The 26,438-nt window shown below is 39.6% G+C and overlaps 1 protein-coding gene across 2 annotated transcripts in view; it reads right to left on the bottom strand.

Moving 5' to 3' along the window:
- The window catches only part of ACSM1 (acyl-CoA synthetase medium chain family member 1), an 87,345-nt gene extending 65,156 nt beyond the window's left edge, over window positions 1–22,189 (bottom strand). The window contains exon 1 of one of the 2 annotated variants that reach the window (XM_055561541.1): window positions 22,092–22,189. The gene's annotated coding sequence lies outside the window, so the exon portion shown is untranslated. The remainder of the gene's footprint in view (window positions 1–22,091) is intronic. The other variant, XM_055561542.1, reaches the window with a different exon arrangement.
- Window positions 22,190–26,438: the final 4,249 nt, after the last annotated feature.

Below are 26,438 nucleotides of genomic sequence, written 5' to 3'. Positions count from 1 at the left end.
TACTGTATTGGTGCTTTTCTTTCTGGCTTACTTCACTCTGTATAATAGGCTCCAGTTTCATCCACCTCATTAGAACTGATTCAAATGTATTCTTTTTAATGGCTGAATAATACTCCATTGTGTATATGTACCACAGCTTTCTTATCCATTCATCTGCTGATGGACATCTAGGTTGCTTCCATGTCCTGGCTATTATAAACAGTGCTGCGATGAACACTGGGGTACTCGTGTCTCTTTCCCTTCTGGTTTTCTCAGTGTGTATGCCCAGCAGTGGGATTGCTGGATCATAAGGCATGTCTATTTCCAGTTTTTTAAGGAATCTCCACACTGTTCTCCATAGTGGCTGTACTAGTTTGCATTCCCACCAACAGTGTAAGAGGGTTCCCTTATCTCCACACCCTCTCCAGCATTTATTGCTTGTAGACTTTTGGATCGCAGCCATTCTGACTGGTGTGAAATGGTACCTCATAGTGGTTTTGATTTGCATTTCTCTGATAATGAGTGATGTTGAGCATCTTTTCATGTGTTTGTTAGCCATCTGTATGTCTTCTTTGGAGAAATGTCTATTTAGTTCTTTGGCCCATTTTTTGATTGGGTCATTTATTTTTCTGGAGTTGAGCTGTAGGAGTTGCTTGTATATTCTCGAGATTAATTGTTTGTCAGTTGCTTCATTTGCTATTATCTTCTCCCATTCTGAAGGCTGTCTTTTCACCTTGCTAATAGTTTCCTTTGATGTGCAGAAGCTTTTAAGGTTAATTAGGTCCCATTTGTTTATTTTTGCTTTTATTTCCAATATTCTGGGAGGTGGGTCATAGAGGATCCTGCTGTGATGTATGTCAGAGAGTGTTTTGCCTATGTTCTCCTCTAGGAGTTTTATAGTTTCTGGTCTTACGTTTAGATCTTTAATCCATTTTGAGTTTATTTTTGTGTATGGTGTTAGAAAGTGTTCTAGTTTCATTCTTTTACAAGTGGTTGACCAGAGTTCCCAGCACCACTTGTTAAAGAGATTGTCTTTAATCCGTTGTATATTCTTGCCTCCTTTGTCGAAGATAAGGTGTCCATATGTGCGTGGATTTATCTCTGGGCTTTCTATTTTGTTCCATTGATCTATATTTCTGTCTTTGTGCCAGTACCATACTGTCTTGATAACTGTGGCTTTGTAGTAGAGCCTGAAGTCAGGTAGGTTGATTCCTCCAGTTCCATTCTTCTTTCTCAAGATCGCTTTGGCTATTCGAGGTTTTTTGTTTTTCCATACAAATTGTGAAATTATTTGTTCTAGCTCTGTGAAGAATGCTGTTGGTAGCTTGATAGGGATTGCATTGAATCTATAGATTGCTTTGGGTAGTATATTCATTTTCACTACATTGATTCTTCCAATCCATGAACATGGTATATTTCTCCATCTGTTAGTGTCCTCTTTGATTTCTTTCACCAGTGTTTTATAGTTTTCTATATATAGGTCTTTAGATTCTTTAGGTAGATATATTCCTAAGTATTTTATTCTTTCCGTTGCAATGGTGAATGGAATTGTTTCCTTACTTTCTCTTTCTGTTTTCTCATTATTAGTGTATAGGAATGCAAGGGATTTCTGTGTGTTGATTTTATATCCTGCAACTTTACTATAGTCATTGATTAGTTCTAGTAATTTTCTGGTGGAGTCTTTAGGGTTTTCTATGTAGAGGATCATGTCATCTGCAAACAGTGAGAGCTTTACTTCTTCTTTTCCAATTTGGATTCCTTTTATTTCTTTTTCTGTTCTGATTGCTGTGGCCAGAACTTCCAAAACTATGTTGAATAGTAATGGTGAAAGTGGGCACCCTTGTCTTGTTCCTGACTTTAGAGGAAATGCTTTCAATTTTTCACCATTGAGGATAATGTTTGCTGTGGGTTTGTCATATATAGCTTTGATTATGTTGAGGTATGTTCCTTCTATTCCTGCTTTCTGGAGAGTTTTGATCATAAATGGATGTTGAATTTTGTCAAAGGCTTTCTCTGCATCTATTGAGATAATCATATGGTTTTTATTTTTCAATTTGTTAATGTGGTGTATTACATTGATTGATTTGCGGATATTGAAGAATCCTTGCATCCCTGGGATAAAGCCCACTTGGTCATGGTGTATGATCTTTTTAATGTGTTGTTGGATTCTGATTGCTAGAATTTTGTTAAGGAGTTTTGCATCTATGTTCATCAGTGATATTGGCCTGTAGTTTTCTTTTTTTGTGGGATCTTTGTCAGGTTTTGGTATTAGGGTGATGGTGGCCTCATAGAATGAGTTTGGAAGTTTACCATCCTCTGCAATTTTCTGGAAGAGTTTGAGCAGGATAGGTGTTAGCTCTTCTCTAAATTTTTGGTAGAATTCAGCTGTGAAGCCATCTGGACCTGGGCTTTTGTTTGCTGGAAGATTTTTTATTACAGTTTCAATTTCCATGCTTGTGATGGGTCTGTTAAGATTTTCTATTTCTTCCTGATTGAGTTTTGGAAAGCTGTACTTTTCTAAGAATTTGTCCATTTCTTCCTCGTTGTCCATTTTATTGGCATATAATTGTTGATAGTAGTCTCTTATGATCCTTTGTCTTTCTGTGTTGTCTGTTGTGATCTCTCCATTTTCATTTCTAATTTTATTGATTTGATTTTTCTCCCTTTGTTTCTTGATGAGTCTGGCTAATGGTTTGTCAATTTTATTTATCCTTTCAAAGAACCAGCTTTTGGTTTTGTTGATTTTTGCTATGGTCTCTTTTGTTTCTTTTGCATTTATTTCTGCTCTAATTTTTAAGATTTCTTTCCTTCTACTAACCCTGGGGTTCTTCATTTCTTCCTTTTCTAGTTGCTTTAGGTGTAGAGTTAGGTTATTTATTTGACTTTTTTCTTGTTTCTTGAGGTGTGCCTGTATTGCTATGAACTTTCCCCTTAGGACTGCTTTTACAGTGTCCCACAGGTTTTGGGTTGTTGTGTTTTCATTTTCATTCGTTTCTATGCACATTTTGATTTCTTTTTTGATTTCTTCTGTGATTTGTTGGTTATTCAGCAGCGTGTTGTTCAGCCTCCATATATTGGATTTTTTAATAGTTTTTCTCCTGTAATTGAGTTCTAATCTTACTGCATTGTGGTCAGAAAAGATGCTTGGAATGATTTCTATTTTTTTGAATTTACCAAGGCTAGCTTTATGGCCCAGGATGTGATCTATCCTGGAGAAGGTTCCATGTGCGCTTGAGAAGAAGGTGAAATTCATTGTTTTGGGATGAAATGTCCTATAGATATCAATTAGGTCTAACTGGTCTATTGTATCGTTTAAAGTTTGTGTTTCCTTGTTAATTTTCTGTTTAGTTGATCTATCCATAGGTGTGAGTGGGGTATTAAAGTCTCCCACTATTATTGTGTTATTGTTAATTTCTTCTTTCATACTTGTTAGCATTTGTCTTACATACTGCGGTGCTCCCGTGTTGGGTGCATATATATTTATAATTGTTATATCTTCTTCTTGGATTGATCCTTTGATCATTATGTAGTGACTATCTTTGTCTCTTTTCACAGTCTTTGTTTTAAAGTCTATTTTATCTGATATGAGTATTGCTACTCCTGCTTTCTTTTGGTCCCTATTCGCATGGAAAATCTTTTTCCAGCCCTTCACTTTCAGTCTGTATGTGTCCCCTGTTTTGAGGTGGGTCTCTTGTAGACAACATATGCAGGGGTCTTGTTTTTGTATCCATTCAGCCAGTCTTTGTCTTTTGGTTGGGGCATTCAACCCATTTACGTTTAAGGTAATTACTGATAAGTATGACCCCGTTGCCATTTACTTTATTGTTTTGGGTTCAAATTTATACACAATTTTTGTGTTTCCTGTCTAGAGAATATCCTTTAGTATTTGTTGGAGAGCTGGTTTGGTGGTGCAGAATTCTCTCAGCTTTTGCTTGTCTGAAAAGCTTTTGATTTCTCCTTCATACTTGAATGAGATCCTTGCTGGGTACAATAATCTGGGCTGTAGGTTATTTTCTTTCATCATTTTAAGTATGTCTTGCCATTCCCTCCTGGCTTGAAGAGTTTCTATTGAAAGATCAGCTGTTATCCTTATGGGAATTCCCTTGTGTGTTATTTGTTGTTTTTCCCTTGCTGCTTTTAATATTTGTTCTTTGTGTTTGATCTTTGTTAATTTGATTACTATGTGTCTTGGGGTGTTTCGCCTTGGGTTTATCCTGTTTGGGACTCTCTGGGTTTCTTGGACTTGGGTGATTATTTCCTTCCCCATTTTAGGGAAGTTTTCAACTATTATCTCCTCAAGTATTTTCTCATGGTCTTTCTTTTTGTCTTCTTCTTCAGGGATCCCTATGATTCGAATGTTGTAGCGTTTAATATTGTCCTGGAGGTCTCTGAGATTGTCCTCATTTCTTTTAATTCGTTTTTCTTTTATCCTCTCTGATTCATTTATTTCTACCATTCTATCTTCTAATTCACTAATCCTATCTTCTGCCTCTGTTATTCTACTATTTGTTGCCTCCAGAGTGTTTTTAATTTCACTTATTGCATTATTCATTATATATTGACTCTTTTTTATTTCTTCTAGGTCCTTGTTAAACCTTTCTTGCATCTTCTCAATCCTTGCCTCCAGGCTATTTATCTGTGATTCCATTTTGATTTCAAGATTTTGGATCAATTTCACTATCATTATTCGGAATTCTTTATCAGGTAGATTCCCTATCTCTTCCTCTTTTGTTTGGTTTGGTGGGCATTTATCCTGTTCCTTTATCTGCTGGGTATTCCTCTGTCTCTTCATCTTGTTTAAATTGCTGAGTTTGGGGTGTCCTTTCTGTATTCTGGCAGTTTGTGGAGTTCTCTTTATTGTGGCGTTTCCTCGCTGTGTGTGGGTTTGTACAGGTGGCTTGTCAAGGTTTCCTGGTTAGGGAAGCTTGTGTCGATGTTCTGGTGGATGGAGCTGTATTTCTTCTCTCTGGAGTGTAATGAAATGTCCAGTAATGAGTTATGAGATGTCTATGGTTTTGGGGTGACTTTGGGCAGCCTGTATCTTGAAGCTCAGGGCTGTGTTCCTTTGTTGCTGGAGAATTTGCTTGTTATGTCTTTCCCTGGAACTTGTTGGCCCTTGTGTGGTGCTTGGTTTCAGTGTCGGTATGGAGGCGTTTGATGAGCTCCTGTCAATTAATGTTCCTTGGAGTCAGGAGTTCCCTGGAGTCAGGGTTTGGACTTAAGCCTCCTACTTCCAGTTATCGGTCTTAATTTTACAGTAGTTTCAAAACTTCTCCTTCTATACAGCACCACTGATAAAACATCTACGTTAAAGATGAAAAGTTTCTCTACTGTGAGGGTCACTCAGAGAGGTTCACAGCATTACATGGAGAAGAGAAGAGGGAGGAGGGAGTTAGAGGTGACCTGAATGAGATGAGGTGGAATCAATAGTGGAGAGAGTGGGCTAGCCAGTAGTCACTTCCTTATGTGCACTCCACAACTGGACCGCTCAGAGATGTTCACGGAGTTATACAGGGAAGAGAAGAAGGAGGCAGGAGACAGAGGTGCCCAGAAGGATAAAAGGGGGAAATGAAAAGGAGGGAGACAGATCCAGCCAGTGATCAGTTCCTTAAGTGTTCTCCACCGTCTGGAACACACAGAAATTCACAGAGTTGGGTAGATTAGAGAGGGGTTAGGGAGGAGATACAGGTGACCTGGTGGAGAAAATGGAGAGTCCAAAGGGAGAGAGAGCAGTCAAGCCAGTAATCTCGTACCCTAGTGAAAAATGGGTCCTGAAGATTGGGTTCTTAAAGGTACAAAATTGGTAACAAATACATAAAAACAAAAATTAGAAATCTAGAGTAGAGTTTGGAATTTCAAAAATGCGATGTTAATGAAAAGAAGAAGGAAAAGAAAGAGAGAAAAAACGAACAAAGAAAAACAAACAAGGTCGTGAAAGTAATAAAGAAACTACAGGTACAAAATTGATAACTAATACCAAAAAGCAAAAATTAAAAATCTAGAGTAGAGTTTGGAATTTCAAAAATACAACGTTAAAAAAAAAAAAAAAAGAAGAAGAAGAAGAAAAAAAAATAAAGAGAGAAAACAAACAAACCAACAAAAACAATGTCGCAAAAATTATAAAGAAAATACAGGTACAAAATTGATATCAAATACCAAAAAGCATAAATTAAAAATCTTGAGTAGAGTTTGGAATTGCAGATATACGATGTTATGTAAAAGAAGAAGAGAAAGAAACAGAGGGAAAAAAAAGTCACAGCAATTATGAAAAAAACTATAGGTACAAAATTGATAACATATATCAAAAGGCTAAAATTAAAAATCTAAAGTAGAGTTTGGAATTTCAAAAATACAATGTTAAAGAAAAGAAGAAAAAGAAAAAAAAAAAAAAAAACCACGGTCAAAAAATTATAAAATATATATATGAAGTTTGCTGAAGAAGAAAAAAAAAAAATAGGGTCTTTTTTTTTTTTGCAAAGTACTAGTTATAAAAGTGAAAATTAAAGGACAATAGAGGACTTAAAAAAAAATTTTTTTTTTTAATTAAAAAAAAAAGAAAGAAAGAAAGATTGATCGTAAAAATAGTAAAAATATATCTAGGTCTTTCTCTGGTTTTGTTGTGAGTATATTGTGGGTTCAGTTCATTTTTGGCAGTTCCTTAGTCCGACTTATATTTCTCAAGATCTATAGGCCCCTTCCTATGTAATCCGTAGTAACCACAGGGTTTTAATCTATGGCCTGTAGCTTCCAAGGCGTTTCCCTCTGTTATAGCTTCTTCTGTTTGCTGGTCTCTTCAGTGTCTGGTTCCCGCCCTGACACAAAGGGGATGGTTGAGGACACTATTTTTTTTTTTTTTTAATTTAGGCTCACTTGTTCAGCCGCGCTGTGGGGAGGGAGGGAGGGATGCTGCAATCAGATAACACTGGCGTGCGCTCGCAGTGCCTCAGCCACACTGGGTCTGCCCCCGCTCACGGCGCATGTAGCCTCCCTGCCCACACTGCTTGGGCTCTAGGTTGTTCCGCCGGGAACAATCAGAGGCCGGCCCTGGGCTGAGCTCCCAGATCCAAGCCGCTCAGGTTCAGGTACTCGGGTAGTCCTCAGAGGCGCAGACTCGGTTGGGCCTGCGTTTTGTGTTCTTCCCAGGTCCGAGCAGCTCAGGTGATGAGGTGTTTGGCTGGCGCCAATGCTGCGACTTATCACCTCCCCGCCACTCGGTTATCTGGGTGTAAAACCGGCGCACCTTCTCAGGCAGCTGTTGACCATCCAGACCCCCAAGAAGTTTTAGTTAGCAAAGAAGCCTGCTTACAGTTTTATAGATAGTGTCTCTCTGGGGCTGCGATTGCCCCCTTCCGGCTCTGGCTGCCTGTCACCGGAGGGGGAAGGCCTGCAGCCGGGTATCTCTGTTCAGTCCTTTGTTCTGTGCGCGGGCCTGGCGGTGTCTTAGGTTAGGGCTGGCTTTTCGCGTGGTAGATATCCCACAGTCTGGTTTGCTAGCCCAAATTATTTCGCTCAGATAGCGCTCAGGACATTCGGCCCGATTCTTACTCTAAGGGACACAGGCCGCGCCGCGCTTCCCTGCCCAGCCCCCGCTTGCTAATGCCGTGTGCAGGCGTCTGCGCTGCTTCTCCGCTGGGGGAGTTACCGTAGGGCTCACAATCCGCGATTTTTAATTGTTTATATTTTTTTCCCCCTCCCTTTTATGTTGCCCTCTGTGCTTCCAAAGCTTGGCACAGATTCGGCAGTGAGAGGGTTTCCTGGTGTTTGGAAACTTCTCTCTTTTTAAGACTCCCTTCCCGGGACAGAACTCCGTCCCTCCCTCTTTTGTCTCTTTTTTTGTCTTTTATATTTTTTCCTACCTCCTTTCGAAGAGTTGGGCTGCTTTTCTGGGTGCCTGATGTCCTCTGCGGGCATTCAGAAGTTGTTTTGTGGAATTTACTCGACGTTTAAATGCTCTTTTGATGAATTTGTGGGGGAGAAAGTGTTCTCCCCGTCCTACTCCTCCACCATCTCGGCTCCTCCCCCCTAAGTGATTCATTTTTAAAAACATTGTTACTGTGATAAAATAAATATTACTTCACAATGATCTATGAAGGTTATGGCACACATAGACAAAGCTCATTCTGCTTCTACAAAAATTAACCCCTCATCTACTCCTAAATCAGGGAATTTAAAATGGATAAACAATGGCTGTAAGTCAAATAGTCAGAGTCATGGGGAGTCCAAAATGGCTGCTTGACTTTTCCTGGCTCTTGATAAACCTTATTTTTTTTTTCATTTAATGGGGTAAAGCCTTTCCTGGCTGCAAGGTTGATGTTCTCACAATGGAGGAAAAAAAAAATGTTTAAAATGTGTCTTCCACTAAGGTCTATGTTTTACAATCTCCAGTGATCAAGGCATCCACTTCACTGAACAAATCATGCAAGTCTGAATAAAAGCTTCACAGACTTCTTAAAACTATCACTGTCACTATCATCCTCAATCATCAGGAAAGGACAGAAGAACAGAAATTCATTACATAGGTTTAAATAAATAAATATAATTATAAGTTTCATGACTTTTTGTCTGACATATTACTTGGCTTCTAATCTTTGTTTTCAGATATAAAGAAGCTCTTCTCTTCAAGCAACTTATGGTTCAAAATAATTTGGTAATTTATACTTGTGGGTAAAATTAAAACATTTTTCTTTTCTCTCTGCCTTGTCCCTCCAGAAATTGGAGACACTTGGGTTCTGAAAAGCCTTACTAGGTAGGCTTTAAATAAAAACTAGGTAAATAAAAAGACGGTCTCTTCAATGTACAGAAATCTCAAAGTATTTTGGGGACCTCCAAAAGAGAAAACAATCCACTGTAGCAAAATGAGAGGCCTATGGCATCTATAGTCAATGGACCAAATTTATTTTAAAAATAAATTAGTCTTGGCTGTGTTTAATAAAAATGGGGGTAACTTCAAAAAATTATGTTTCAGTAAATGGTAAGTACTAGTTTTGTTAATTAAGGTCTGTATTTACTAAGACTCACTTCCCAGTTAGTCCCTTGCTACAAGATGTTATTCTGCTACAAGATTTAATTGAATTAATAGAAAGATGTTCTAAGTTTGCTTCTGAAGCCTAAATTTATAATCAATCTTTGGGTAAAGATCAGATGCTGCATGATCTACAACCAGGAGATTAACACCAGGCCATAGTCATTTAACACACTAAATCAGACAACCTGGGATATACTGGACTGCATCTGATAAAAGTGCTTAAATTTTTACTTGTAAACTTACTATTACTGCTACCTATATTGTTTGCTATACTGCCTGTTTCAGAAAACTGCTGTCTCTTACACAAAATTGTCGTCTCTTAAATTATCAAATGTGTGACTGAGTCTCTAAAAAAATGATATATAGTTTCATATGAGATCAATGATTATAATAATGTAGCTGTAGATATGGGAAGAATCAACAAGAGGGAATGTTTTCCTGGACTATAAGAGACTACTAGTAAGGCAGGTATTGGCCAGATCTTTTACTATTTTCATGGTCAAGTCCAACAATAGCATATTAAGTGACCTATTAGAAAAATCTTCACCAGACCTGGGAATGAGCATTCCTATCAATGTGGGATGAAATGATCTTAAAAAGCCCCCAAACCAAGGATCAAATTTATAGCCATGAAGGGCCCTGCTGACTGGAAACTGGCACTTGCCATCTGCCTCTACAAAGATTAAATCAGAAGCGACTGGAACTGCTGAGCTTCACCACCCTCTGAAAGGAGTTCAGGGTAGAAATTAAAAATAAGGCGTTCTATACTCTGGGGAAAACTGGCAGGACAGGCTTTCAGATAGACATTTTCAAGAAAATATGTTCATGAACCCCAATTCTTGCATCTCCTCATCCTAGAGAAACACTAACATCCCAGGCCGATGTCTTGTCCTGGTGTTCCTGACTATCCCCTCTTTTAGGCCCCTTGGCAGCCTTTCTATTTCTATTAATCTTTGGGACATGTATCTCTAATTTTCTTATAAAGTTTGTTTCTTCTAGAAAACAAATAAAACTCCAGTTGATGCTACAAGGATATCAGCTGGTTGGCACATGGACTACACTGGAACAAGCTGCTTTGTCATTCCATGGACTCTTATCTCCCTGGGACCCCATGAAGACCCTGTCCAGCAGGAAGAAGCCAGAGATGGTCTCCATCTCTTTCCCAATGACCTGTGTCCTCATAACCTGAGAGTTAGATGGGCAGCTAGTTAGACATGAGCAGAGTGTTACGGGGCTGAAGACTTGTCTTACTGATAAGAAGAGCAGGGGATGTTGAGTCCTGTCCCTAGGCCACAAGTGTGAGGCTGTGTACCAAGGCCACGGAAGTGGAGCCCAGAACCAAGGTCATCTCCAAAGCTGACTGAGCCCCTTTGTACCATTGCCAAAGCCCCCCTGATCATCACCAACGGGCTTCTTGACTTCTATTAGGCAAAAATACCCACCCCAGTGTTCACTTTATAGTGCCCTAACCAATCATCTATACCAACCTTCCAGCAGGAATTTTTTGGTTTTGTTTTGAGGCATAAAAATTGGCTACTAACCCACGGAAACTGTTGACTCTCCCTAGTCTGTTAGGAGTTGTTGGCCCACTGTGCTTGTAGTGCCCACTTTATCTTTGTTCTTAATAAACTCACTCCTGTGTGCAATACTCTGTGTCTAGAAATTCTTTTCTACTCCGCACTTGTACTGCCTCAATAGCACTCTTTTTTTTTTTTTTCTTCTTTTTTAAACAACACTGTCTTTTGTTTTATCAGAACACTTAAGCGAAGAAAGACCCAAAGATGTCAACTGACCCAGATATTTGACTCTCACCCTTTGGAGAAAAATAATTTGAATTGCCAATATGTAAACACAGAGAGATTTCCCTTAAAACATGAATTGAAGATTTCTCTTGAAAACTTAGAAGGCCTGGAAAACTTTTATTTCAACCTGGCATCAACTGGCAGGAGCTGAAAATTGTCTGTGTGCATGCTAAGTCATTTCAGTCATATCCAACTCTTTGAGACCCTATGCACTATAGCCTGCCAGGCTCCACTGTCCGTGGGATTCTTCAGGCAAGAATACTGGAGTGCATTGTCATACCCTCCTCCAGGGGATCTTCTGTGCTGCCTGCATTGTAGGTGGATTCTACCCACTGAGCCACCTGGGAAGCCTGAAGATTGCCTGCTTCATTTAAACGAAACGTTCTTCAATTCAACATAGTTTCCATCACTCTTTATTTTGCCACAGCTATCTGCTTCTCCACTGATTCTACCTATCTAGTATTTGTTGACACTCTAGACTTTATTTTTGGGGGCTCCAAAATCACTGCAGATGGTGATTGCAGCCATGAAATTAAAAGACACTTACTCCTTGGAGGACGGGGAGAACACTTTCTCCCCCACAAATTCATCAAAAGAACATTTAAACACAGAGTAAATTCCACAAAACAACTTCTGAAGGCCGGCAGAGGACATCAGGCACCCAGAAAAGCAACCCAAGTCTTCGAAAGGAGGTAGGAAAAAATATAAAAGACAAAAAAAGAGACAAAAGAGGGACGGACGGAGTTCCGTCCCGGGAAGGGAGTCCCGTCCCAGGAAAGGAGTCTTAAAAAGAGAGAAGTTTCCAAACACCAGGAAACCTTCTCACTGCCAAATATGTGCCGAGCTTTGGAAGCACAGAGGGCAACATAACAGGGAGGAAAAATAAATAAACAATTAAAACCCGCAGATTGCGAGCCCTACGGTAACTCCCCCAGCGGAAAAGCAGCGCAGACGCCTGCATCCGCCATTAGCAAGTGGGGGCTGGGCAGGGAGGCGCGCGCGGGCTGTATCGCTTAGAGTAAGGACCTGGCCTGAATACCCTGAGCGCTATCTGAGCGAAATAATTTGGGCTAGTAAACCAGACTGTGGGATATCTACCACGCGAAAAGCCAGCCCTAACTTAAGACAACGCCAGGCCCGCGCACGGAACAAAGGACTGAACAGAGATAGCCGGCTGCAGACCTTACCCCTCTGGTGACAGGCAGCCAGAACCGGAAGGGGGCAATCGCAGCCCCAGAGAGACATTATCTATAAAACTGTAAGCAGGCTTCTTTGCTAACTAAAACTTCTTGGCAGTCTGGATGGTCAACATCTGCCTGAGAAGGTGTGCCGGTTGTACACCTAGATAAACGAGTGGCGGGGAGGCGATAAGTCGCAGCAATTGCGCTCGCCAAACACCTCATCACCTGAGCTGCTCGGACCTGGGAAGGGCACAAAATGCAGGCCCAACCAAGTCTGCGCCTCTGAGGACTACCGGAGTGCCTGAACCTGAGTGGCTTGGACCTGGGAGGTACAGGCAGCCCAGGGCCGGCCACGGATGGTTCCCGGCAGAGCAACCTAGAGCCTGAGAAGTGTGGGCAGGGAGGCTACATGCGCTGTGAGCGGGGGCAGACCCAGTTTGGCTGAGGCACTGCGAGCACACGCCAGTGTTATTTGCAGCATCCCTCCCTCCCTCCCAACAGCGCGACTGAACAAGTGAGCCTAAAAAACAACAAAAAAAAGTATCCTCCACCATCCCTTTGTGTTAGGGTGGAAACCAGACACTGAAGAGATCAGCAAACAGTAGAAGCTATAACAGAGGGAACCGCCTTGGAAGCTACAGGCAATAGATTAAAACCCTGTGGTTATTACCGACTACATAGGAAGGGGCCTATAGATCTTGAGAAATATAAGTCAGACCAAGGAACTAGCCAAAAATGAACTGAACCCACAATATACACAACAAAACCAGAGAAAGTCCTAGATATATTTTTACTATTTTTACGATCATTTTTTCTTTTTTTTTTAATTTTTTTAAAAAAAATTTAAGTCCTTTATTATTCCTTTAATTTTCACTTTTATAACCTATTACTTTGCAAAAAAAAAAAAAAGGCCCTTTTTTTTTTACAGCAAACTTCATATATATATATATATATATTTATAACTTTTTGACCCTGGTTTTTTTTTTTTCTTCTTCTTCTTTTCTTTAATATTGTATTTTTGAAATTCCAAACTCTACTCTAGATTTTTAATTTTAGCTTTTTGGTATTTGTTATCAATTTTGTACCTATAGTTTTTTTTTTTATAGTTTCTGTGACTTTTTCTTTTTCTTTTTCTGTTTCTCTTCTTCTTTTATATAACGTTGTATATCTGAAATTCCAAACTCTACTCTAGATTTTTAACTTTTGCTTTTTGGTATTAGTCATCAATTTGTACCTATATTCTCTTTATAATTTTCGCGACCTTGTTTGTTTTTGTTTGTTCGTTTTTTCTCTCTTTCTTTTACTTCTTTTCTTTAACATCGTATTTTTGAAATTCCAAACTCTACTCTAGATTTTTAATTTTTGCTTTTATGTATTTGTTACCAATTTTGTACCTCTAAGAACCCAATCTTCAGTACCCATTTTTCACTAGGGAGCGAGATTACTGGCTTGACTGCTCTCTCTCCCTTTGGACTCTCCTTTTTCTCCACCAGGTCACCAGTGTCTCCTCCCTAACCCCTCTCTACTCTACCCAACTCTGCGAATTTCTGTGTGTTCCAGACGGGGAGAACACTTAGGGAACAGATTACTGGCTGGATCTGTCTCCCTCCCTTTCATTCCCCCCTTTTATCCTCCTGGCCACCTCTGTCTCCTTCCTCCTTCTTCTCTCCTCTGTATAACTCCATGAACATTTCTGAGTGGTCCAGTTGTGGAATGCACATAAGGAAGTGATTACTGGCTAGCCCACTCTCTCCTCTATTGATTCCACCTCATCTCATTCAGGTCACCTCTAAATCCCTCCTCCCTCTTCTCTTCTCCATGTAACGCTGTGAACCTCTCTGGGTGACCCTCAAGGTAGAGAAACTGTTCATCTTTAACGTAGATGTTTTATCAATAGTGCTGTATAGAAGGAGAAGTTTTGAAACTACTGTAAAAATAAGACCAATAACTGGAAGCAGGAGGCTTAAGTCCAAACCCTGACTCCAGGGAACTCCTGACTCTAAGGAACATTAATTGACAGGAGCTCATCAAACGCCTCCATACCTACACTGAAACCAAGCACCACACAAGGGCCAACAAGTTCCAGGGCAAGACATACCAAGCAAATTCTCCAGCAACAAAGGAACACAGCCCTGAGCTCCAAGATACAGGCTGCCCAAAGTCACCCCAAAACCATAGACATCTCATAACTCATTACTGGACACTTCATTGCACTCCAGAGAGAAGAAATCCAGCTCCACCCACCAGAACACTGACACAAGCTTCCCTAACCAGGAAAACTTGACAAACCACCTGTACAAACCCACACAGAGCGAGGAAATGCCACAATAAAGAGAACTCCACAAACTGCCAGAATACAGAAAGGACACCCCCAAATCAGCAATTTAAACAAGATGAAGAGACAGAGGACTAGCCAGCAGATAAGGGAACAGGATAAATGCCCACCAAACCAAACAAAAGAGGAAGAGATAGGGAATCTACCTGATAAAGAATTTTGAATAATGATAGTGAAATTGATCCAAAATCTTGAAATCAAAATGGAATCACAGATAAATTGCCTGGAGACAAGGATTGAGAAGATGCAAGAAAGGTTTAACAAGGACCTAGAAGAAATAAAAAAGAGTCAATATATAATGAATAATGCAATAAATGAAATTAAAAACACTCTGGAGGCAACAAATAGTAGAATAACAGAGGCAGAAGATAGGATTAGTGAATTAGAAGATAGAATGGTAGAAATAAATGAATCAGAGAGGATAAAAGAAAAACGAATTAAAAGAAATGAGGACAATCTCAGAGACCTCCAGGACAATATTAAACGCTACAACATTCGAATCATAGGGGTCCCAGAAGAAGAAGACAAAAAGAAAGACCATGAGAAAATACTTGAGGAGATAATAGTTGAAAACTTCCCTAAAATGGGGAAGGAAATAATCACCCAAGTCCAAGAAACCCAGAGAGTCCCAAACAGGATAAACCCAAGGCGAAACACCCCAAGACACATATTAATCAAATTAACAAAGATCAAACACAAAGAACAAATATTAAAAGCAGCAAGGGAAAAACAACAAATAACACACAAGGGAATTCCCATAAGGATAACAGCTGATCTTTCAATAGAAACTCTTCAAGCCAGGAGGGAATGGCAAGACATACTTAAAATGATGGAAGAAAATAACCTACAGCCCAGATTATTGTACCCAGCAAGGATCTCATTCAAATATGAAGGAGAAATCAAAAGCTTTTCAGACAAGGAAAAGCTGAGAGAATTCTGCACCACCAAACCAGCTCTCCAACAAATACTAAAGGATATTCTCTAGAAAGGAAACACAAAAACGGTGTATAAATTTGAACCCAAAACAATAAAGTAAATGGCAACGGGATCATACTTATCAGTAATTACCTTAAACGTAAATGGGTTGAATGCCCCAACCAAAAGACAAAGACTGGCTGAATGGATACAAAAACAAGACCCCTACATATGTTGTCTACAAGAGACCCACCTCAAAACAGGGGACACATACAGACTGAAAGTGAAGGGCTGGAAAAAGATTTTCCATGCAAATAGGGACCAAAAGAAAGCAGGAGTAGCAATACTCATATCAGATAAAATAGACTTTAAAACAAAGGCTGTGAAAAGAGACAAAGATGGTTACTACATAATGATCAAAGGATCAATCCAAGAAGAAGATAAAACAATTATAAATATATATGCACCCAACATGGGAGCACCACAATATGTAAGACAAACGCTAACAACTATGAAAGGAGAAATTAACAATAACACAATAATAGTGGGAGACTTTAATACCCCACTCACACCTATGGATAGATCAACTAAACAGAAAATTAACATGGAAACACAAACTTTAAATGATACAATAGACCAGTTAGACCTAATTGATATCTATAGGACATTTTATCCCAAAACAATGAATTTCACCTTTTTCTCAAGCACACATGGAACCTTCTCCAGGATAGAACACATTCTGCGCCATAAATCTAGCCTTGGTAAATTCAAAAAAATAGAAATCATTCCAAGCATCTTTTCTGACCACAATGCAGTAAGATTAGATCTCAATTACAGGAGAAAACTATTAAAAATTCCAACATATGGAGGCTGAACAACACGCTGCTGAATAACCAACAAATCACAGAATAAATAAAAAAAGAAATCAAAATTTGCATAGAAACGAATGAAAATGAAAACACAACAACCCAAAACCTGTGGGACACTGTAAAAGCAGTCCTAAGGGGAAAAGTTCATAGCAATACAGGCACACCTCAAGAAACAAGAAAAAAGTCAAATAAATAACCTAACTCTACACCTAAAGCAACTAGAAAAGGAAGAAATGAAGAACCCCAGGGTTAGTAGAAGGAAAGAAATCTTAAAAATTAGAGCAGAAATAAATGCAAAAGAAACAAAAGAGACCATAGCAAAAATCAACAAAGCCAAAAGCTGGTTCTTTGAAAGGAAAAATAAAATTGACAAACCATTAGCCAGACTCATCAAGAAACAAAGGGAGAAAAATCAAATCAATAAAATTAGAAATGAAAATAGAGAGATCACAACAGACAACACAGAGATACAAAGGATCATAAGAGACTACTATCAACAATTATATGCCAATAAAATGGACAACGAGGAAGAAATGGACAAATTCTTAGAAAAGTACAACTTTCCAAAACTCGACCAGGAAGAAATAGAAAATCTTAACAGACCCATCACAAGCATGGAAACTGAAACTGTAATCAAAAATCTTCCAGCAAACAAAAGCCCAGGTCCAGACGGCTTCACAGCTGAATTCTACCAAAAATTTAGAGAGGAGCTAACACCTATCCTGCTCAAACTCTTCCAGAAAATTTCAGAGAAAGGTAAACTTCCAAACTCATTCTATGAGGCCACCATCACCCTAATACCAAAACCTGACAAAGATCCCACAAAAAAAGAAAACTACAGGCCAATATCACTGATGAACATAGATGCAAAACTCCTTAACAAAATTCTAGCAATCAGAATCCAACAACACATTAAAAAGATCATACACCATGACCAAGTGGGCTTTATCCCAGGGATGCAAGGATTCTTCAATATCCGCAAATCAATCAATGTAATACATCACATTAACAGATTGAAAAATAAAAACCATATGATTATCTCAATAGATCCAGAGAAAGCCTTTGACAAAATTCAACATCCATTTATGATAAAAACTCTCCAGAAAGCAGGAATAGAAGGAACATACCTCAACATAATAAAAGCTATATATGATAAACCCACAGCAAACATTATCCTCAATGGTGAAAAATTGAAAGCATTTCCTCTAAAGTCAGAAACAAGACAAGGGTGCCCACTTTCACCATTACTATTCAACATAGTTTTGGAAGTTTTGGCCACAGCAGTCAGAGCAGAAAAAGAAATAAAGGGAATCCAAATTGGAAAAGAAGAAGTAAAACTCTCACTATTTGCAGATGACATGATTCTGTACATAGAAAACCCTAAAGACTCCACCAGAAAATTACTAGAACTAATCAATGATTATAGTAAAGTTGCAGGATATAAAATCAACACACAGAAATCACTTGCATTCCTATACACTAATAATGAGAAAACAGAAAGAGAGATTAAGGAAACAATTCCATTCACCATTGCAATGGAAAGAATAAAATACTTGGGAATATATCTACCTAAAGAAACTAAAGACCTATATATAGAAAACTATAAAACACTGGTGAAAGAAATCAAAGAGGACACTAATAGATGGAGAAATATACCATGTTCATGGATTGGAAGAATCAATATAGTGAAAATGAGTATACTACCCAAAGCAATTTATAGATTCAATGCAATCCCTATCAAGCTACCAATGGTATTCTTCACAGAGCTAGAGCAAATAATTTCCCAATTTTTATAGAAATACAAAAAACCTCGAATAGCCAATGCTATCTTGAGAAAGAAGAATGGAACTGGAGGAAACAACCTACCTGACTTCAGGCTCTACTACAAAGCCACAGTTATCAAGACAGTATGGTACTGGCACAAAGACAGAAATATAGATCAATGGAACAAAATAGAAAGCCCAGAGATAAATCCACGCACATATGGACACCTTATCTTTGACAAAGGAGGCAAGAATATACAATGGATTAAAGACAATCTCTTTAACAAGTGGTGCTGGGAAATCTGGTCAACCACTTGTAAAAGAATGAAACTAGAACACTTTCTAACACCATACACAAAAATAAACTCAAAATGGATTAAAGACCTAAACGTAAGACCAGAAACTATAAAACTCCTAGAGGAGAACATAGGCAAAACACTCTCTGACATACATCACAGCAGGATCCTCTATGACCCACCTCCCAGGATATTGGAAATAAAAGCAAAAATAAACAAATGGGACCTAATTAACCTTAAAAGCTTCTGCACATCAAAGGAAACTATTAGCAAGGTGAAAAGGCAGCCTTCAGAATGGGAGAAAATAATAGCAAATGAAGCAACTGACAAACAACTAATCTCAAAAATATACAAGCAACTCCTACAGCTCAACTCCAGAAAAATAAATGACCCAATCAAAAAATGGGCCAAAGAACTAAATAGACATTTCTCCAAAGAAGACATACAGATGGCTAACAAACACATGAAAAGATGCTCAACATCACTCATTATCAGAGAAATGCAAATCAAAACCACTATGAGGTACCATTTCATGCCAGTCAGAATGGCTGTGATCCAAAAGTATACAAGCAATAAATGCTGGACAGGGTGTGGAGAAAAGGGAACCCTCTTACACTGTTGGTGGGAATGCAAACTAGTACAGCCACTATGGAGAACAGTGTGGAGATTCCTTAAAAAACTGTAAATAGAACTGCCTTATGATCCAGCAATCCCACTGCTGGGCATACACACTGAGGAAACCAGAAGGGAAAGAGACACGAGTACCCCAATGTTCATCGCAGCACTGTTTATAATAGCCAGGACATGGAAGCAACCTAGATGTCCATCAGCAGATGAATGGATAAGAAAGCTGTGGTACATATACACAATGGAGTATTACTCAGCCATTAAAAAGAATACATTTGAATCAGTTCTAATGAGGTGGATGAAACTGGAGCCTATTATACAGAGTGAAGTAACCCAGAAAGAAAAACACCAATACAGTATACCAATGCATATATATGGAATTTAGAAAGATGGTAACAATAACCCTGTGTACGAGACAGCAAAAGAGACACTGATGTATAGAACAGTCTTATGGACTCTGTGAGAGAGGGAGAGGGTGGGAAGATTTGGGAGAATGGCATTGAAACATGTGTAATATCATGTATGAAACGAGTTGCCAGTCCAGGTTCGATGCACGATACTGGATGCTTGGGGCTGGTGCACTGGGAAGACCCAGAGGGATGGAAAGGGGAGGGAGGAGGGAGGAGGGTTCAGGATGGGGAACACATGTATACCTGTGGCGGATTCATTTTGATATTTGGCAAAACTAATACAATTATGTAAAGTTTAAAAAATAAAATAAAATTAAAAAAAAAAAAAAAAGAACACATTTGAATCAGTTCTAATGAGGTGGATGAAACTGGAGCCTGTTATACAGAGTGAAGTAACCCAGAAAGAAAAACACCAATACAGTATACTAACGCATATATATGGAATTTAGAAAGATGGTAACAATAACCCTGTGTACGAGACAGCAAAAGAGACAGTGATGTATAGAACAGTCTTATGGACTCTGTTGGAGAGGGAGAGGGTGGGAAGATTTGGGAGAATGGCATTGAAACATGTGTAATATCATGTATGAAACAAGTTGCCAGTCCAGGTTCGATGCATGATACTGGATACTTGGGGCTGGTGCACTGGGACGACCTAGAGGGATGGTGTGGGGAGGGAGGAGGGAGGAGGGTTCAGGATGGGGAACACATGTATACCTGTGGCGGATTTGTTTTGATGTTTGGCAAAATTAATACAGTGTTTGAGGTTTAAAAATAAAATAAAATAAATAAAATAAAAGACACTTACTCCTTGGAAGGACAGTTATGACCAACCTAGATAGCATATTAAAAAGCAGAGACATTACTTTGCAACAAAGGTCCATCTAGTCAAGGCTATGGTTTTTTCAGTGGTCATGTACGGATGTGAAAGTTGGACTGTGAAGAAGGCTGAGCACCGAAGAATTGATGCTTTTGAAGTGTGGTGTTGGAGAAGACACTTCCGAGTCCCTTGGACTACAAGGAGATCCAACCAGTCCATTCTAAAGGAGATCAGTCCTGGGTGTTCTTTGGAATGACTGATGCTAAAGCTGAAACTTCAATACTTTGGCCACCTCATGCGAAGAGTTGACTCATTGGAAAAGACTCTGATGCTGGGAGGAATTGGGGGCAGGAGGAAAAGGGGACAACAGAGGATGAGATGGCTGGATGGCATCACTGACACAATGGACATGAGTTTGAGTGAACTCCGGGAGTTGGTGATGGACAGGGAGGCCTGGTGTGCTGTGATTCATGGGGTCGCAAGGAGTCGGACACGACTGAGTGACTGAACTGAACTGAGCTTAAAATCTTTGCCATAGGGCCAGATTCCAAGACAGATATGGATTTCCGCGAAGTTGCAAGGCAAATTTAGTAGCAGAGATAGTTCTAAAATCCTGCTCTTCTTTCCATTTTTTCCAACACATACTTCTCTTCACACGCATGAACCCACTGGAGCAAGAACACCAGACTCAGTTGCTAATTTTATACACAGGTGTTTACATGACCACAGGATTGTCCTTAAAATACTCAAGGACAATCCATAAAACCCCTTAATAAGTGGCTAAAACCAAGACAACAGAGAAATCATGAGGAAATTAACTCTTTAGTATGGGCTGAATTGTGCCCCCTCAAAATTTATGTGTTCAAGTCCTAACACTCAGTTTCTCAGTGTGTGACTATATATAAGACAGAATCTTAAAACAGGCAATTCCGTTAAAATGAGGTCTTTAAAGAGGTAATTCAGTTAAAATGAAACTTAACCTCATATGACTTGTTCAGAGTGCCTTGATGAGTTCTTACAACAGAACTTTGATTTCACAAGCATTTGGACTGAAAAAGCTATTTGTTTTATGAGGCAACATTTTTAGTGCATTATAGAGGATCGCAGCATTACAGAGCCAGGTTTGGCTCCACTTGGTACCAGGTGAATGATCTCGGCCATCGTTTATGTCTCCAGACTTGGAGGGCATAGTAGTAATACTCACTGTGTACAGTGAGTAAAAATACTCACTATGCTTTCGTACCGAGAAGGCAATGGCACCCCACTCCAGTACTCTTGCCTGGAAAATCCCATGGACGGAGGAGCCTGGTAGGCTGCAGTCCATGGGGTCGCTAAGAGTAGGGCACGACTAAGCGACTTCACTTTCACTTTTCACTTTCATGCATTGGAGAAGGAAATGGCAACCCACTCCAGTGTTCTTGCCTGGAAAATCCCAGGGACGGCGGAGCTTGGTGGGTTGCTGTCTATGGGGTCGCACAGAGTCGGAGACGACTGAAGTGACTTAGCAGCAGCAGCATGCTTTCGTAAGGATTAGTGAGATAGTCAATATAATCAATTTCTCAGTGCTGTGTCTGATACAGAATAAGGGCTTAATAAGTGTTGAGGTGTCTTCTAACTCCCAGAAAATACTGAAGCCAATCCCTACTAAGTTAGATATTTAAAAAATATGTTGTTAATAAAAGGCATTCACCTTAAGTGATTTGAACAAACTTTCACATAATGGAGCTTTTTTCTCAATGTTTTAACTTCTAGGTCTTTTTTACTCCCGTCGGCACCCTCCTCCCACAGCCTACCACATTCAAATATCTGACATTAAATCAATCACCAGTATACCAGTCATGGTGCTGGGCATACCACGTATTCCCTCTGATCCCTTTCTCTCAGTTTCACCATCCTCACTTGGCAACAAAGGAAATGTGTCAGAGAAGAGACTCGCCCCAGGTCTGTAAATGACATTGCTAGAATTGAAATTGCGGCTTTAGATTTCACGTTCAGGGCCCTATATACTTTACTGCCCCGTGGCAGACAAACACACACAGACACATACACCCAAAGAAGCAGTCCCTTACCTGGTACTGTCTAGAAAACCCTTGGGTTATGTCTCGGATGGGGACGTTGCAAGTTCAGTTCTCTTCCGATTAGAAGTTCAGTTCTCTCTGTGTTTATACAACAGAACTTGATTCCTGACTACAGCAGGGGTGGAGAACTTGGCAGGAATGAAATGATTCAAAAGGGGGAGGAAATTCTCACGTGTAACAGGGCAGGAAGCAATCATAAGCCCTCATGGAGAGAAAGCCAGTTAGAAAAACAAACTATATAATGTAATTTCCAATTATTGTGGGCCTGCCTTGTGGTTTGAATGAACGAATAAAGCCAAATAGAGCACTTTCACAAGTTCTCTGTGGATAACCTGCTCCCCTTTCCCAGTCTTATGTCCCCAGTGTTCTCATTTAAGTGACAGCCAGGTGGCAGCATCAACTAGTAGTTAAACCTGTGCTTGGTTAGGGGCAGGAAGAGTAAGGCTCAAGATGGAAGGGAGATATATATATATATATATATATATATATGATAAAATTGTGACTGATTTGCATTGATGTATGGCAGAAACCACCACAACATTGTATAACAATTATCCTCCAATAAAAGATAAATACATTTTAAGAAAGCCTGTGCTTGGAGGCAGAGAGATTTGGGCTTAAGGGTCAGGTCTGCCTCTTACCCTTTCTTTTACCTTTTTGGACATCCTTTTCCTACACTTCAGTTTCCTTATCTATGAAATGGGAGTGCTAATGGTGACACCTCTCTCCTATGGTTTCTCTTTGTGGTTGTCATTATTAGTATTACATGAAATAATTCATGAAATATACATAGCACAGTGCTTGGCATAATCAATGTTGGCTGCTCTTATGAACTTAGGATTCTGACAGAAATAGCTTAATGTGCTAGCAAGATGTAAGGTCTTTGGAATCCCAAAGTCTTGAGCTTAAATCCTGGCACAGCCACTTATAAGATGGTCCGTGGCAGCACTTTGTCTCTAACATCTCAAATGTAGAGGAGTCAGTGGTTGTCAGTAAGATTTATCCCATGAAATCTTTGAAAGTTTTGCACAATGTAAAGTGTGTAGAGTGCCTGGTCCAGGGATGTAGACCGTGGGTTGATACTGATGTTGCACTAGATAAGCACGGATTGTCATAGGTAGTCTCTTGTTCTGTTGGTTTTCCTCTAGAGCCATTTTGCAGTGTCATTAGGGAACAAGCGATGTCTAGTATCCTGGCCCAAATTTCCCAGCACTTTCCCCCTCCCAACCTGCATTGAACCAGGGGGGAAAAAAACCTCTGCTCAAAGCCACCGCCAAAGACTGCCAGAGACAGCTAGAACACCCTGATAGGCCTGAGGGGAAAGCCTGGCTTCTGTGAGATGGGTCTTGCTCTTCCTGGCCGATGCATTGATGATGAATCCTTGCTCAGGATTAACTCTTATTTTATGGAGAGGAGGAAATAACTCTGGCCATAGTAAGCTAAATATTATGAAGTAAAAAATACCCTATTACTCAAGCAGAAGAGGCAGTCACTTTTGAGGATAGAATGGGGACAGGAGGATCAGTGCACAGGCAATCTCTGGATCTCAGTACATCTCCCTTGTGGAACTATAACACTAGTGTTGTGGTCAAAAAGACAGGTTCTGGGGCCAGGCAGTCTCAGTTTGCATCTAGCTTTTACCAGTTACCAGCTCTGGTACACTGAGTGGGTTTATTAATCCCTTTGTACCTCAGTTTTCTCATCCTAACAATGGGTGAGTGACAGAGACAGTAGAATTCTCAAAAGATTCCATGTGCACATTTCTCCTTCTCAAGTTTCTTCTGTAGTTAGGGTGAGGTGATTGAATTCCACTTTAGGACAATGAACTCCAAGTGGAAGTGACAAAAGTCACTTCGGGTCTAGGGCATTTAAGAACTGGTTTGAGTTCTCTTCTCTGTAAGCTTCTCCTGACTCAGTAGTCCTGGGAACCATGTGGGGAGATAGTATCAACAGCATCAAAATATGGCAGAAATTCTATCAGCCTAGTTCTCTGTAAGGTTCTTTCTGCATTACAGGTTTCAGATATTACATTCTCTCAGAGCTTCTGCGGGGCTTTTTCTGGGATATCTGGACCTCCCAATCAATTGTGGGACAGGCTCTAGATCCAGCTTACAGCCTCAGGGTCTGCCACTTACCCTCTTACTTACTTGCCTATTTCTCTTCTCTCAGGACCCTCTTGCTTTCAGAGTACCTGGGCCCTGAAGGGACATGGACAATAGAAGAGTACTCATGAGTGGGTAGAGGAGAATGACTGAACAAAATCATGACTTCATCAAAAAGCTAGATGTTAGATTCAGAAAATAGTTTTGCTCTTCTGAGCAAATGCCCTTTCTCTGCTCTCTTCTTCCCTCTATCTCTTCTTCTGTAGGCAGACTGGTTCTTTTGGTGGACTGAAGATTTAGTTGCTGTTTAGTTGTGAAATGGTGTCTGAATCTGTGTCCCCATGGAGTCACTAGGCTCCTCTGTCCACGGGATTGTCCTGGCAAGAATACTGCAATGCATTGACGTTTTCTCTAGGGCATCTTTCTGACCCAGAGATCAAACTCATGTCTCCTGCATTGCAGGCTGATTCTTTACCACTGAACCACCTGGGAAGCCCAAAGATTTAGTTAAAGATAGTTAAAATTAAACACTAATGCTAATCAGCTCTTGCATTACTCTCTTCTAACTTTCTGTTATCATATCCTACCTTTTCTGAGTCTTCTTTCTCAATATTAATCATAGGATTCTCTCCCTTTTCTTCTCTTAATATATTATTGTTCTCCAAGGACTCATCCATAGCTAAAGCTCTTCTCATTCCATTTATTCTCTCTCTGTCTTGCTGTCTCTCAATAATTTCCTAAACACATTAAAAATGTTTACTTCCCTCTAGTTCAAATTTACATATCCAGCTGATCACTAAAATATGTCGTAACCCCTGTATTTCATAGATAGCATGAATAAATTAATATCACCACAACTGAATTCTGTGTCCCCACCTTCAAACCATTCCTCTCAGAAAACCTTACAATCACCTATCCCAGTTTACTTAATCAAAAGCTTAGACATCATCTTTCTGTGTTCCCTTACCCTTAACCTGATCTGCCTTATTTAGTCACTAAGTTACCAAGTTCTGTGAAGAAGGAACTTTTTTCCTAAGCATTTCTCAAATTCTCCTTTGATACACATACCATTCAGCTACCAAGGTAATCATTTAGAAATAAATTGCTGACTGAGTTCATTACTGGCAAGATAAAGTCCAAACTTTTTATCATGTGATATAATGACCATCCCTTCTGATATTTTGCAACCTGAACCTGATGTTGAAATAATATTGAATTTAAGTGATGTGACCCTGTCCTTTTTCAGGTAAGTTCTTTCTTCTATCCACAGAACAGATAATTGCCACAGTCTGGGGGCAACTTATGCCATCAACACATACACAGGAATACTCTGTGTATTCTCTAAAGCTAATGATTGTCCAGGAAAGTTATGCACAATCTGTACTGGGTCACAGGGACTTGATAGTCATTACTTCTTGGTTCTGAGGGTTACTAGGGCATCTAAGGACTTTGACTAGACAAAGACATGAAGGATGAGGTAGTGTATTTTTATCTCACCTTGAACAAAACAAGAGACAGTGATGTCCTTGTGCAGGCATATCTTGAAGATATTGCAAGTTCAGTTCCAGACTGCTGCAATAAAGTAAATATTGTGATAAAGTGAGTCACACAAATTTTTCTTGGTTTCCAAGTCCATATAAAAGTTACATTTATAATACACTGTAAGCTATTGTGTGCAGTATCAATATGTCTAAAAAAAGTACATAATTTATAAAAATATGTGTGTGCTCAGTTGTGTCCACTGTTTGCAACCCCATGGACTGTTGCCCACTAGGCTCTTCTGCTCATGGAATTTTCCAGGCAAGAGTACTAGAGTGGATTACTATTTCCTCCTCCAGGGGATCATCCCAACTCAGGGATCAAATCCGCATCTTTTGTGTCTCCTGCACTGACAGGTGGATTCTTTACCACTATGCCACCAGGGAAGATCCAGTTTAAAAATACTTTATTGCTAAAACAGCTAACCATCATTTGACAATTCAGAGTTGCCCAATCCCCTCAATTTTAAAAACCAGAATATCTGTGAAGCACAGTGAAGTGAAACAATAAAATGAGATATGCTTGTAGTTACAGTGAGCCAATCTGAAAGTACTGGCTTAATACGTGATTTCTATATACAAGCCAAATGGAGAAGGAGATGATGTGGAAGGGAGAGAGGCAGATTCTGTACTTTGGGTAAGTTGTAGATTTTCCCTAAAAGTATGAGATCTCAACATCACTTATTCCAGAGCCTGGA

This window comes from Bubalus kerabau, chromosome 23 (genome assembly GCF_029407905.1).
Source record: "Bubalus kerabau isolate K-KA32 ecotype Philippines breed swamp buffalo chromosome 23, PCC_UOA_SB_1v2, whole genome shotgun sequence".
Lineage (NCBI taxonomy): Eukaryota > Metazoa > Chordata > Mammalia > Artiodactyla > Bovidae > Bubalus > Bubalus kerabau.
The sequence above is the reverse complement of the archived record's forward strand: the minus strand, read 5'-3'. Positions and strand labels throughout refer to the sequence as shown.